The sequence below is a fragment of the Bubalus kerabau genome, chromosome 11 (genome assembly GCF_029407905.1).
Source record: "Bubalus kerabau isolate K-KA32 ecotype Philippines breed swamp buffalo chromosome 11, PCC_UOA_SB_1v2, whole genome shotgun sequence".
NCBI classification, from domain to species: domain Eukaryota; kingdom Metazoa; phylum Chordata; class Mammalia; order Artiodactyla; family Bovidae; genus Bubalus; species Bubalus kerabau.
The window spans coordinates 25,442,551-25,455,941 of NC_073634.1; the positions used below are offsets into that span (position 1 = coordinate 25,442,551).

General features: G+C 40.1%; 1 protein-coding gene and 1 long non-coding RNA gene across 15 annotated transcripts in view; one reads left to right on the top strand and one right to left on the bottom strand.

The window, feature by feature from the left end:
- The window catches only part of SLC8A1 (solute carrier family 8 member A1), a 463,546-nt gene that overhangs the window by 52,011 nt on the left and 398,144 nt on the right, over window positions 1-13,391 (bottom strand). The window lies entirely within an intron of this gene.
- LOC129622958 (uncharacterized) lies at window positions 9,245-11,003 on the top strand. Its single transcript, XR_008700201.1, has 3 exons — window positions 9,245-9,380; window positions 10,046-10,226; window positions 10,764-11,003. It is a non-coding gene; the product is annotated as an uncharacterized LOC129622958 (long non-coding RNA).

Consider the following 13,391-nt stretch of genomic DNA (forward strand, 5'->3'; position numbering starts at 1 on the left):
TGGGTCATAGAGGATCCTGCTGTGATGTATGTCAGAGAGTGTTTTGCCTGGAACACATGTATACCTGTGGTGGATTCATTTTGATATTTGGCAAAACTAATACAATTATGTAAAATTAAAAAAAAAAAATAATGACACAGTCAGTAAGTGGCTGAGTTGGGATTTGACCTCACAGCCCATGGAACATTTTACTTCCCATGATGTCTTGCTGAAGCAACTTGAGGAATACAGCATTGATCACTGCACACTGATTCAAAGTCTAAATCTGAGAATTATTCTAATGTCCCGTGCTGTAGAATGTAATGTTATCTTTTTGTACGAAAGCAAAAATGATGTTGCATCATCAGTAATGTTTGTATTCTCATTTACTTTTTAGTATATGATGTGCTCTTGGCAGAGTCAGCCGTATGTTCTTTCTTGAACTCCTGGGGACTATCTAAACCCAGGAGACAAGACAATCAAGTAAGGGAAAGCATCACGGTTATGGCTGATTTTGAATATCTAGAGTACGGCGAGTTATTTTCATTTCTAGTTGTCAAAGGTCAACTCTCTATATCAACATCCTGGTTTGCATCCAGTTCTTCATCTAGAATTTGGGAAACTGGCCTAAATTATTACAAGTTTGTAATGGAAAGCAGTTTAGAGAACCTCTACTGTTGTTAACCTGAGAAAATGTTTGACATTCAGAGCCTTCTAGATATTATTTATTTATAATCAGTCCATTTTTATTTTGCAAGACTATCTTCCAATATGAGCATAATGAGAATGATCAGAATGCTTTCCGGGAGTATGACATTATTGATTTAGGATGACATTTGTGGCCAATCACACTGCCTTCCACATAATCTTGTAAGCCCAGTAAGTGTTACTCAGCAGCCCCATGTAATATACAAATCAATAACTGTGAATGTAGATCACTAAAGTGGTTTTCTTCATTGTACAGACATTGTTTGGGCATAATTTCTTTCTGAACTTTTATGTCTTTTTTCCCAAGTGTAGCTGATTTGATTTTGTGTCTCTTTAGTTTCCGAGCACAAAGATTTGCTGCCTTCAAACAAATTAAAAAGCTAATTTATTACTGAATGGACTTTCTCTTCCATAGCTATTACTTTTTTTTTGCAACCTGATATACAATGATTATAAATTAAGTTCTACTCATCTGGTGTATAATTCTATTTCTCTTATTCAATGCTTCTTACAGAATTATTAACTATTAAAAATGAAAGAAACCTTAGCAATCAGCTAATTTACCCCCTTTTAATTTTAAGAGAACAAACAGAACTGATTCAACTGATGAATTTTTGGTCTCTTTTCTCATCTCTCTCTCTCTCTCTCTCTCTGTTATATGTAAGAACTTGATTGAAACCCAGTGGCTTTTACTGTTTTGCTCATTCAGTGACCAAAAACGTCTTTTTCCTCTTTCCCATTTTATATGATTGTAAATTATTTCCCCCTTCATGGATTACAACTTTGTTGTGGGGAAGGGGCTTGTGTAACTCTATGAAGCGATGAGCCATGCCATGCAGGGTCACTCAAGATGGAGGCATCACAGTGGAGTGTTCTGACAAAATGTGGTCCGCTGGAGAAGGAAATACAACCCACTCCAGTATTCTTGCCTGGAAAACCCCACGGACAGTTTGAAAAGGTAAATAGATATGACACTGGAAGATGAGCTCCCCCAGTTCAAAAGGTATTCAATATGTTACTGAGGAAGAGCAGAGGGTAATTACTAATAGCTTCAGTAAAAATGAAGCAGCTGAGTCAAAGCAGAAACAATGCTCAGCTATGGATGTATCTGGTGGTGAAAGTAAAGTCTGATGCTGTAAAGAATAATACTGCATAGGAACCTGGAATATTAGGTCCATGAATCAAGGTAAATCGCACATGGTCAAGCATGAGATGGCAAGAGTGAACACTGACGTCTTAGGAATCAGTGAACTATAATGGATGGGAATGGAAGTATGTAATTCAGATGACTGTTATACCTACTACTGCGGGCAAGAATCCCTTAGACAAAATGCACTAGCCCCCAAAGTCAACAAAAGAATCTGAAATGCAGTACTTGGGCGCAATCTCAAAAAGGACAGAATGATCTTGGTTTGTTTCCAAGGTAAATCATTCAACATCACAGTAATCCAAGTCTATACCCCTACTACTGATGGAGAAGAAGCTGAAGTTGAACAGTTCCATGAAGACCTGTAAGACCTTCTAGAACTAACACCAAAAAGGATGTCCTTTTTATTATAGGGGATTGGAATGCAGAAGAAGTCAAGTATGTTAGTTGTTCAGTCATGTCTGACGCTTTATGACCCCATGAACAGTAGCCTGCCAGGCTCCTCTGTCCATGGGATTTCCCAGGCAAGAACACTGGAGTGGGTTGCCATTTCCTTCTCCAGGGGATCTTCCCAACCCAGGGATTCAACCTGGGTCTCTTGTATTGTAGGCAGATTCTTTACCATCTCAGCCACTAGGGAAGCCCAAGAAGTCAAGAGATAACCAGAATAACAAGCAAGTTTGGTCTTGGAGTACAAAATGAAGATGGGCAAAGGCTAACAGAATTTTGTTAAGAGAACATGCTGGTATAGGAAACACCCTTGGCAAAACTAATACAATTATGTAAAGTTTAAAAATAAAATAAAATTAAAAAAAAAAACAAAACAAAAATAAAAACACAAAAAATGACTCTACACATGGACATTACCAAATGGTCAACACCGAAATCAGACTGATTATATTCTTTGCAGCCAAAGATGGAGAAGCTCTATACAGTCAGCAAAAACAAGACCTGGAGCTGACTGTGGCTCAGATCATGAACTCCTTATTGCCAAATTCAGACTTAAATTGAAGAAAGTAGGGAAAACCACTAGGCCATTCAGGTACAACCTAAATCAAATAACTTATGATTACAGAGTGGAGATGATAAATAGATTCAACGGATTAGATCTGGTAGACAGAATATCTGAGGTACTATGAACAGAGGTGTTTAACACTGTGCAGGAGGCAGGGACCAAAAGCATTCCTAAGAAAAAGAAATGCAACAAGGCAAAGTGGTTGTGGAGGAGACTTTACAAATAGCTGAGGAAAGAAGAGAAGTGAAAGGCAAGGGAGAAAGGGAAAGATATACACAACTGAATGCAGAGTTCCAGAAAAATAGCAAGGAGAGCCAAGAAGGCCTTCTTAAATGAACAATGCAAAGAAAGAGAATGGGAAAGACTGTAGGTCATTTCAAGAAAACTGGAGATATCAAGGGAATATTTTATGGAAGAATGGGCATGATAAAGGACAGAAAGAGTAAGGACCTAACAGAAGCAGAAGAGATTAAGAAGAGGTGGCAAGAATACACAGAACTATACAAGAAAGGTCTTAATGACCCAGATAACCTGATGGTGTGGTCACTCACCTAGACCAAGATATTCTGGAGTGTGAAGTCAAGTAGGCCTTAGGATACATTGTGTGTGTGTGTGTGTGTGCATGCTAAGTTGCTTCAGTCATGTTTGACTCTCTGTGACCCTAGGGACTGTAGCCTGCCAAGCTCCTCTGTCCATGGAATTATCCAGGGAAGAATACTGGAGTGGGCTGCCATTCCCTCCTCCAGAGGATCTTCCAGACCCAGAGATCAACCCCACATCACTTATGTCTCCTACATCGGCAGGCAGGTTCTTAACCAATAGCACCACCTGGGAAGCCTCTCTATGAATAAAGCTAGTGGAGGTGATGCAATTACAGCTGGGGTATTTAAAATCCTAAAAGATGATGATGTGAAAGTGCTGCACTCAATATGCCAGCAATTTGAAAAACTAAGCAGTGGCCACAGAACTGGAAAAGGTAGTTTTCATTCCAATCCCAGAGAAGGGCAATGCCAGAGAAAGTCAAGTTACCAGATAATTGTGCTCATTTCACAAGCTAGCAAGGTTATGCTCAAAATCCTTCAAGCTAGGTTTCAGCAGTATTTGAACCAAGAACTTCCAGATGTATAAGCTGGGTTTTGAAGAGACAGAGGAACCAGAGATAAAACTGTCACCAGCTGTTGGATCATGGAGAAAGCAAAGGAATTCCAGAAAAACATCTATTTCTGTTTCATTGACTATGCTGAAGCCTTTGATTGTGTGGGTCACAACAAACTGTGGAAAATTCTTAGAAATGGAAGTACCAGACCACCTTACTTGCCTCCTGAGAAACCTTTACATGGGTCAAGAAGCAATAGTTAGACCCAGATATGGAACAACTGAGTGGTTCAAAATTGGGAAATGAGTACAAGGCTGTATCTGCCATCCTACTTATTTAACTTATATGCAGAGTACATCATGCAAAATGCCAGACTGGATGAATCACAAGCTGGAATCAAGTTTATTGGGAGAAATATCAACAAACTCAGATATGCACATGCTACCACTCTAGTGGCAGAAAGTGAAGAGGAACTAAAGAGGCTCTTGATGAGGGTGAAAGAGGAGAGTGAAAAAGCTGGCTTGAAACTCCACATTCAAAATCTAAGATCATGGCATCCAGTCCCATCACTTCATGGCAAGTAGAAGGGGAGAAAGTGGAAGCAGTGACAGACTTTATTTTCTTGGGCTCCAATATCACTGCAGATGGTAACTGCAGCTGTGAAATTAAAAGATGCTTGCTCCTTGGAAGAAAAACTATTACAAACCTAGACAATGTTTTAAAAAGCAGAAAGATCACTTTGCCAAAAAGGTCCATATAGTCACAGCAATGGTTTTTCCAATAGTCATGTATGGGTGTCAGAGTTGGTCCATAAACAAGGCTGAGCACCGAAGAATTGATAGTTTCAGATTGTGGTGCTGGAGAAGACTCTTGAGAGTCCTTAGGCAGCAAGGAGAGCAAATCAGTCAGTCCTAAAGGAAATCAACCCTGAATATTCGCTGGAAGGACTGATGCTGAAGCTGAAGCTCTAATACTTAGGCCACCTGATTCGAAGAGCTGATTCATTGGAAAAGACTCTGATGCTGGGAAAGACTGAAGGTCAAAGAGAAGGGAATGGCAGAGAATGAGATGGTTAGATAGGATCACTGACTCAATGGACATGAATTTGAATCAACTCTGGGAGATAGTGGAGGGCAGAGGAGCCTGGAGTGCTACATTCCACAGGGTCACAGAGTTGAACATGACTTAGCGACTGAACAATATCAACAACAATTTATTTCTAGTGAGAAAACATATATCCATCTTTTCTACACTTAATGGTTTCTATATGCTACTAAATTTAGTAACCTGAAGATTCAATCCCAAAAAGAATTTACCTCTTTGTTCTGGATTTAAGAGGAGTGCTATAAACACTCCCTATACCTTACTTACATATTCTCTGATGCAAAGTAAAAGATGTCAGCACCCTTCTTCCAAGTATATTGCAAGGTAATTCCTTATCAAGAAAGATCTTAAAACACAATTCACTCAGATTTCTAGATCTATGATTTGCCAAAGCACAGGGAAAGAATATAGACATTTTCTTTTATCAAACAAAACATGTGGGGATTAGAAAAATACCTGGATTTAAAGCATTGGGAGAGTTTCAGAGCTTGCCAAGGTCAACTCCCTATATAATGTGAATTCCTTTAAAATCTCTTTGGCAAAGTCACCCATGCCACATTTCAGAGTCCCAGCTATTAGTAGTTCGTGGTCACACAATGCACATTTTAACGGCTATGGCTGTCAGCTTGGGCTGGTAGGCCCATGCATTTATCCAGGTCTATTCCTTAAACCATATGGGATAAGTCCAATCCTGTTCCTCATGACATTCCTTCAGGCACTTGAACCTGGCTCCTCTCATTTCACCCTGGGGCCTCGCTCCAGGCTCAGTCTGGCCATGCTCCTATGAGCACTATCTTAGTCAAAGCTTCCTTTCTTTTTTCAGTTTTTATTCTATATTGAAGTACAGTTCATTAACAATGTTGTGTTAGTCCCAGGTGTACAGCAAAGTGATTCAAATATACATATACGTGTATTTATTCTTTTTTCAAATTCTTTTCCCATTTAGTTTATTGCTGAATATTGAGCAGGGCTCCCTGTGTGATACAGTAGGTCCTTGAAGATTATCTATTTTAAGTATAGCAGTGTGTACATGGAAGGGTTAGGGTGGGGAGGGAGAGCCTGGGAGTTTGGGATTGACATGTACATACCCTTCTCTTTTAGAATGCAGTGCATGGAGCTGAATGCAACTCCAAGAGGTGTTTATTTGCCTGCACTGGGGAAGGTCTTTTGCTATCCTTATTCTGGGCACTTTCATTAATGAATCCATATCACACATTTTCATATGCAGAGTAAACCAACACCATTAATCCATGTTCCAATGCCATTTCTAGCTCACGTCTTCCATTTCCCATACTAGTGTAATTGATTTGCTGCTGCTGCTAAGTCACTTCAGTCGTGTCCGACTCTGTGCAACCCCATAGACGGTAGCCCACCAGGCTCCCCCGTCCCTGGGATTCTCCAGGCAAGAACACTGGAGTGGGTTGCCATTTCCTTCTCCAATGCATGAAAGTGAAAAGTGAAAGTGAAGTCGCTCAGTCGTGTCCGACTCTTAGCGACCCCATGGACTGCAGCCCACCAGGCTCCTCTGTCCATGGGATTTTCCAGGCAAGAGTACTGGAGTGGGGTGCCATTGCCTTCTCTGGTAATTGATTTGGGGGACACAATTTTACAATCTTTTATCTATCTTTATTAGGCTCTTTAAAAGAAGTGATTACTTACTATCTGTTCAGTCCATGTAAAACTCTGTTAAGAGAAAACTTGAACCTTGACATCATACCAGCTCTTACTAGGAAGTGTCATTCTTGAATATATTTGAATGATGACAGAATCCCTTGGTGTGGCTAGCTATCTGTCCTTGAGGGGGTTATGGGTCCTACTGGTGGTCTCTAGTCTCACTGCCCTCATCTTTGCAGCCAAAGGCCTGAGGATAAGTCTAGTCATATATTGAGAAACCCTTTTTCACTAGCTCGTGGGACCAGATTGACTGTGGAGACCCCATGTCTAGAATCAACTGTGCCTAAGACACCCATAGCTAGGAGTGTGTCCTTTACTCTAGAGATTGACTGAACTTGGAGTTTTTGGTCTATTTCCTTGGAGAGATACATTGGATATCAACACCGTATGGCAAGAAATATGAGTTCAAGACTTCTGTAGCTTTGTGACTCGAATTTCTGGCCTGTTTCAGATGGAGAGGATGCCTATAAAAGTCCTGTTAAACATCTCCACTATCTGTTGGGTTAGCCAAAAAGTTCATTTGAGTTTTCCCATTATGGAAAAACTCGAATGAACTTTTTGGCCAACCCAATACTATTTTTAAGCTGAGACAGCTATGGCCCATTCTGCCCTCCCAGGACCAGTACTGGTTTCAGCCCATATTTGGGGGGCTAGGGACAGTGATTTGTGATAATACTGGAAGGGACACAGAAGGCAACTCACTCTCTGTGCATAAATTTCAACCCTGTGTAAACAAATGAACCCCTGGGCGATATTTTTCACAAAGAACAGAATGCCTACCAGCTTAGGCCATTATGGATCTTGTTAGGATGGTTAACACAGCATAAGAAATATCTAATGCGACAGAAATATTTCTCAGCAACTGTGGCCACTGTCAAGATGAAAAACGGATCCACTAAGGAGTTCCAGCTCCATGCAAGTTTGATTATTAGCCAAATGAATCAGTTTAAAACTGAAACTTGATTGCTTAACCTCTTTCTCTTTTAAGAATTCTCCTATGTGAACAGAGTGCTCCTAAATGATTGTGGGCTGACATAATTAGTCACATGTGGTTTTGCCCAAAGCTCTACTTTTGCAAAATCACTTCAAGTCAGACTAAGAATCTTGAAATTCAGTGTCCTCTTACCCTTTATCGATTGAAGGATTAACAGAATTTCAGGCTCTTGCAATAGACAGGCATATTGCCTGCAGACTTGAGGAGCTAAGAAATAAACCTCCAATAAGCAGAGATGATATTTAGCAAGTGTAGATGCCCCCTGCTAGTTTCAATGCTTTAGTTAAACCAGGTAGTATGTGGGCACACCAGAATCTGAGACTGGCCCAAGGGCTCTGATAATACTTTGTAAATATCAGCAGCTGTGTCTGAATTAGCCTCCCGGAGTGTGGGAAGCTGAGCCTTGGAGGAACTGTTTGGGCAGCAATAACCCTGTAATCAACAACAACAACAAAAATCAGTATTATGTCCCAGGAAAATGTTGAAATTTATATAAAGGGTTGATGTGTATCAAAGGCTGCCATGTGAGAGGAGTACAAAGACGATCTATATTCTCTTAAGATGGTGTTGTGATTAAACTATAAATTCAGATTCACTTACTGAGTGCCTATCTTTATGTATATGGGTCAATACACACATTCCACTTAATCTCCCAGCAACCTGGTAAAGTAGGTATTATTTTCTCCATTTTAAAAATGAAGAAACCAAGCATCAGAGTTTAAGACTTGCTTATGAGATTTAAACTCTTTCCATCACTTTATTGTAATTACTTGACCCATTGTTCCCAGAGAGAAACATCTCTGTAGTTTGTCCAGCAAAAATCCATTCTGATAAAAATCTAAGCCCATCTGGAATTGCTTTAGGAACACTGTAACTGGGAAGTAACTTAAAATAACCCCCTACATATGATACCATGGATAAAATACTGAATGCCCTTGCAGTATGAGTTAAATGATGAATGATGAACGAATGGATGGCCCTACTTTCTTTCCTCTTCCTAGAGTCTGGTTTTCTTTTAATCTTTGGGAAAATCCTCTCCTAGTGGTTTATATCAGCCCTGTTGGGAAGTGGGATTTTCTTTATGCCATGGCAAACATCAATTTCTCTGCATAGCAAATGGAATGGACTCTAGTCAGCTCTTCAGTAAAGACAACTCCTCTCCCTTGTGATTGCTTTTCTGGTCTCAGGATCACTTGAACGAACTTTTTTTCTGACTGTGGGGTTTGTGAGTTGATCTGCCAGCAAAATGGTGCTGAAAGTTGAGAGTCTAGGAACCTCATCATGGCCTTGGTTTGCACAATACAAAATGACGGCAAGCGTTCAAGGTGCCCCTCATCTGCTTTTTCCTGGTCCCTTCTCTCTGTTGTGATTTTCAATGAGATCCCAGGAAACAGGGCCCCACACTGACAGCTAAGAGGCTTCTATGATTTCCATGTGCTCAGGCATCTCACAGATTCTTCTCCTAGAAACAAAGGCTAGCCTCAACTAACTTTCTCTTTGGCGATTTTGAAAAGATAAACGAGACTTTTTAAGAGAAGTGAGAACCTTATAGATAGTGAAATCAGTTTTGGACAATAGGATTGTCTCATTAGCAGAATTCAGATAGAGCATCTCATTCTCTGACTGCATGTGAACTCTTCTTTTAAAGGGTAGGCTGCCTAAGGTGAGTGCTGACAATCAGATTTGTCTGTCCATTGGTGGTTTTGACAAAGGTCTGTACAGTCAGAGCTATGGTTTTCCAGTAGTCATGCATGGGGGTGAGAGCTGGACCATAAAGAAGGCTGAGCACTGAAGAATTGATGGTTTCAAATTGTGGTGCTGGAGAAGACTCTTGAGAGTCCCTTGGACACCAAGGAGATCAAACCAGTCAATCCTAAAGGAAATCAACTCTGAATATTCATTGGAAGGACTGATATGGAAGTTGAAGGTCCAATACTTTGGCCACCTGATGCAAAGAGCTGAGTCATTGGAAAAGACCCTGATGCTGGGAAAGAATGAAGGCAGGAAGAGAAGGGGGAGGCAGAGGATGAGATGGTTGGATGGCATCACTGACTGATGGACATGAGTTTGAGCAAGCTCTGGGAGTTGGTGATGGACAGGGAAGCCTGGCGTTCTGCAGTCCATGGGGTCGCAAAGAGTCGGACAGCTTGTGCATAGGTCCTGAGGCAAGAGCAAAGTATGAGGAAAACACTGTATGGATGGAGTGGCCTATGGGCATTAGATTTCAGGATGCACACGTGTGACAAGAGATAAAGAAGACCAACCTTAAAACAGAACCTATAGGTCCAAGTGTGAATCCTAACTTCTGTTTCCCTATCTCGTAAATAGGTTAATGAATATTCACTGAGCAAGGTTGCCATGAGGCTGGTGTGAACACAAAATGACTATTCATCAAGAGTGGGACCCTTCACTTCATTGGAGACTGCAGACTGTTGGCCCAAGAAAGTTGTGGTCTTTACTTCACTTAATTCTGAAGCATCACGTCATCAAGAAGTCCAGAAGACTTTAGGTGATATATCAGGGGACAGGCATGGGCTAAGGACAAAGGCGCTGGTTCCATAAATGTCAATTTAGAAAGAAGAATGAGATAGTGCTGTGTGATGTAGCAAGTACCTAGGATTCTAAAACAGGCTCTGTGTGACCTTAGAGGAAATTCTTTCCCTCTCTGGTCTCAGCTGCTTATCTACTGAAAAAAAAAAAAAAAAAAAAAGTGAGGTTGGACTAGCTGATCGGTAAGCTCCTTTCCAGGTACACAACAGGATTCTGGTCTAAGATGTTTTCTCAGGACAGAGGGACAACACCCAGACAGATGTGCACAGGCAAGGCAGGAAAGAGACATGAGCTGGTGGGTTGTGTTGAAGCCTGTTGGTTCAGGCAAGTGGCATTTCATTGCAGAAGTCATAATGACAAGGTCTTTATCAAGAAAGCAGGCTGTGAACAGCAAGAATTAATGCTGCAAGTCACTTTCATGAGGTTCCTCTGCCTCTGTGTGTGTGTTGGGAGGGGGGGGTAATTGGTTATGTTTTCTCTTTTTCCACCTCTTCAGATTATGCTGAAATGTTTTCCCCCACTGCAAACAGTATACAACAGCGACCGCCTGGAGATGAACGCCCACCGCCCCCCCTTCCCCCCAATCCCCAATGCCATGTGCATTGGTTTGGAAGCAACAACTAAAATTGTATCCACGTTGCAGCAGTGAAGCCAACAAAAGAGCTTCTGGACCCAGTGATGGCACATTGTTTGCAGAGCCGAGCTGCTGCCTCTCCAGACAAAAGCTGCATTAGGGATGTGACTCCAGGCTTACAAATAAGAGCGCTGAATCACTCCCCAGCCTTTCTATAGTGTTTTCCTCAAGATTTTGAAATAAGCAATTTAAGAGAAAAACAGCCCAACAAGTCAATATTCTTTTCAGAAATATTAGCTAAAGCATATCCAGGGGCAGAAAAATAATTGCTTGTTTCTCCCACCTTCTTCTTGTTCTCTCACCCCTGTGCATCCAGCCTGCCTTTTTCTGAAACTAACAGTTGAAGTTACCTGATTCAACATTTTATTCTGCTACCAGTGACATTTTGAAGTTGATTGATATCCGAGATTTGCTTTATCTACCTACCGATATGGTCCTAGAATATCTCCTTTAATATCTCCTATTTATGGGAGATATTCAAGTTTCTCTCTGGAACTTACTGTCATTTCTCCCTCATGCCCTCTGCTTTTCCTCTTTCTCAATTCAGACCCTGATAATGAGCCAAAAAACACTAAAATCCCACTAAGGAAACAGACAGAAAATGCAATTTTAAATATGGATTTGCATATCCAATTTGCATACACAAAAATAAATGTATTTTATGTGTACCATTATATGCATATGTATATATGCATGTTCTGTAGATGTGTATTTATTATATATGAATTAAAAATATGTCTGGAACTTTGAAACAAGGCATATGGATATGTGTGAGGGTATGTGTTTATATAGATTTTTTTCTAGATCAGACATGGCAGTATGATATCAGGGAAAACAGGCTTTTAATCCAGTTACATGTAGATTGAAAAACATTGCTTCCCACCTACATTCAATCACTCTTTATTCAATAAATATTTTCACTACCAAACACTGTCCTGGATACTAGAGAAATGGTAGTACAAATGACAGATTTGTTGTTTAAAAAAATATTTCAATTTAGATTATCTACTTCTAAGAGAACTTGGGCAGATCTGTACCCGTTAATAAACTAAATTACTTTAAGGTAAAATAGGACTAAAAATATCCAAAGAAAGTAGAAATAAAGGACACTTTCTGACACAAGACTTGAGTGAATATTGAATTCTTGGACAAAAAAGTTAAGCTTTCTGATGGTAAAGCAAATACGAAAACATTGAATTAAAAATTATTTTGCTAAAAAAAACCCAAAACTTTTCTTTAAAGTAGGAATTTATCATTTTTCTTTATAGGAAGTGACATTATTAATAACAACTAACTCTAAAGAAAGATAAAAATACTTTTCAAATATTATACTTTAAAGGTAAAAATTAAAATGATGATTAATTTATAATCCATAAGAATAGTTTTGATAGGGGCTCTGGTAAAAGACTATTGAGAGTCCCTTGGACAGCAAGGAGATCAAACCAGTCCATCCTAAAGGAAATCAACCCTGAGTGTTCATTGGAAGGACTGATGCTGAACCAGAAGCTCCAATACTTTGGCCACCTGATGCGAAGAGCTGACTCATTGGAAAAGACCCTGATGCTGGGAAAGATTGAGGGCAGGAGGACAAGAAGGTGACAGGATGAGATGGTTGGATGGCATCACTGACTCAATAGACACGAGTGTGAGAAAACTCAGGGAGATAGTGATGGACAGAGAAACCTGGTGTGTTACAGTTCATGGAGGCACAAAGAGTTGGACACAACTTAGCAACTGAACAACTGATAAAAAGTTAAATAAGCTTTACTTTCCTGATATCTAATTTAAAGCAAGAAGAGCAGCTACTGAATTTAATGTGACCATTAGACAGCATGTCGTAAACATTTCATGTCTTAAATGAACTTTGGCCAATATGGTGCAATTACCCAATTAATCTAACGTGTACTCTAAGGCAGATATTTCATTTGCTTAAAGCCAGAGCCCGAAATTTGAAATAGCAGTATCATCAAAAGCAAATTGACATTTACTGCTGACAATGAAGGGTCCTTCAGAGGACCTTTCGGTACAGCCATGTTCCCAAAACAGAGATTATCATTCCAATGTCCTAACCTGTTTGTGGCCTATTAAACAAACACTGTGTGTCTGATTTAATTATTAAAGAAAAGGGCACACTGACCAGGAGCAAAGAACATCCAAATAAAGATTAAATGCCCTTCTTCCTGGGATTCCAATGCTGGTCCTTTGATGATAAGACTCACTTCCCAGGTGCCAAGGCCATTTTGACTCTTTGTGTAGGTGGTCTGTTTCTTTTTCTTTTTTTGAAACCTTGACGAAATGTATCCCTGACTTGTTTAATGTTTTTAATTATTTTTTCAGAGTACACCTGGGAAGCTGTCTTCTGGGCTACAGTTCTCAGTTTGGTTCAGATAAAACTGGGGGACACATGTACACCCATGGCTAATTCATGTCAATGTATGGCAAAAACCACCACAATATTGTAAAGTAATTAGCCTCCAATTAAAATAAATA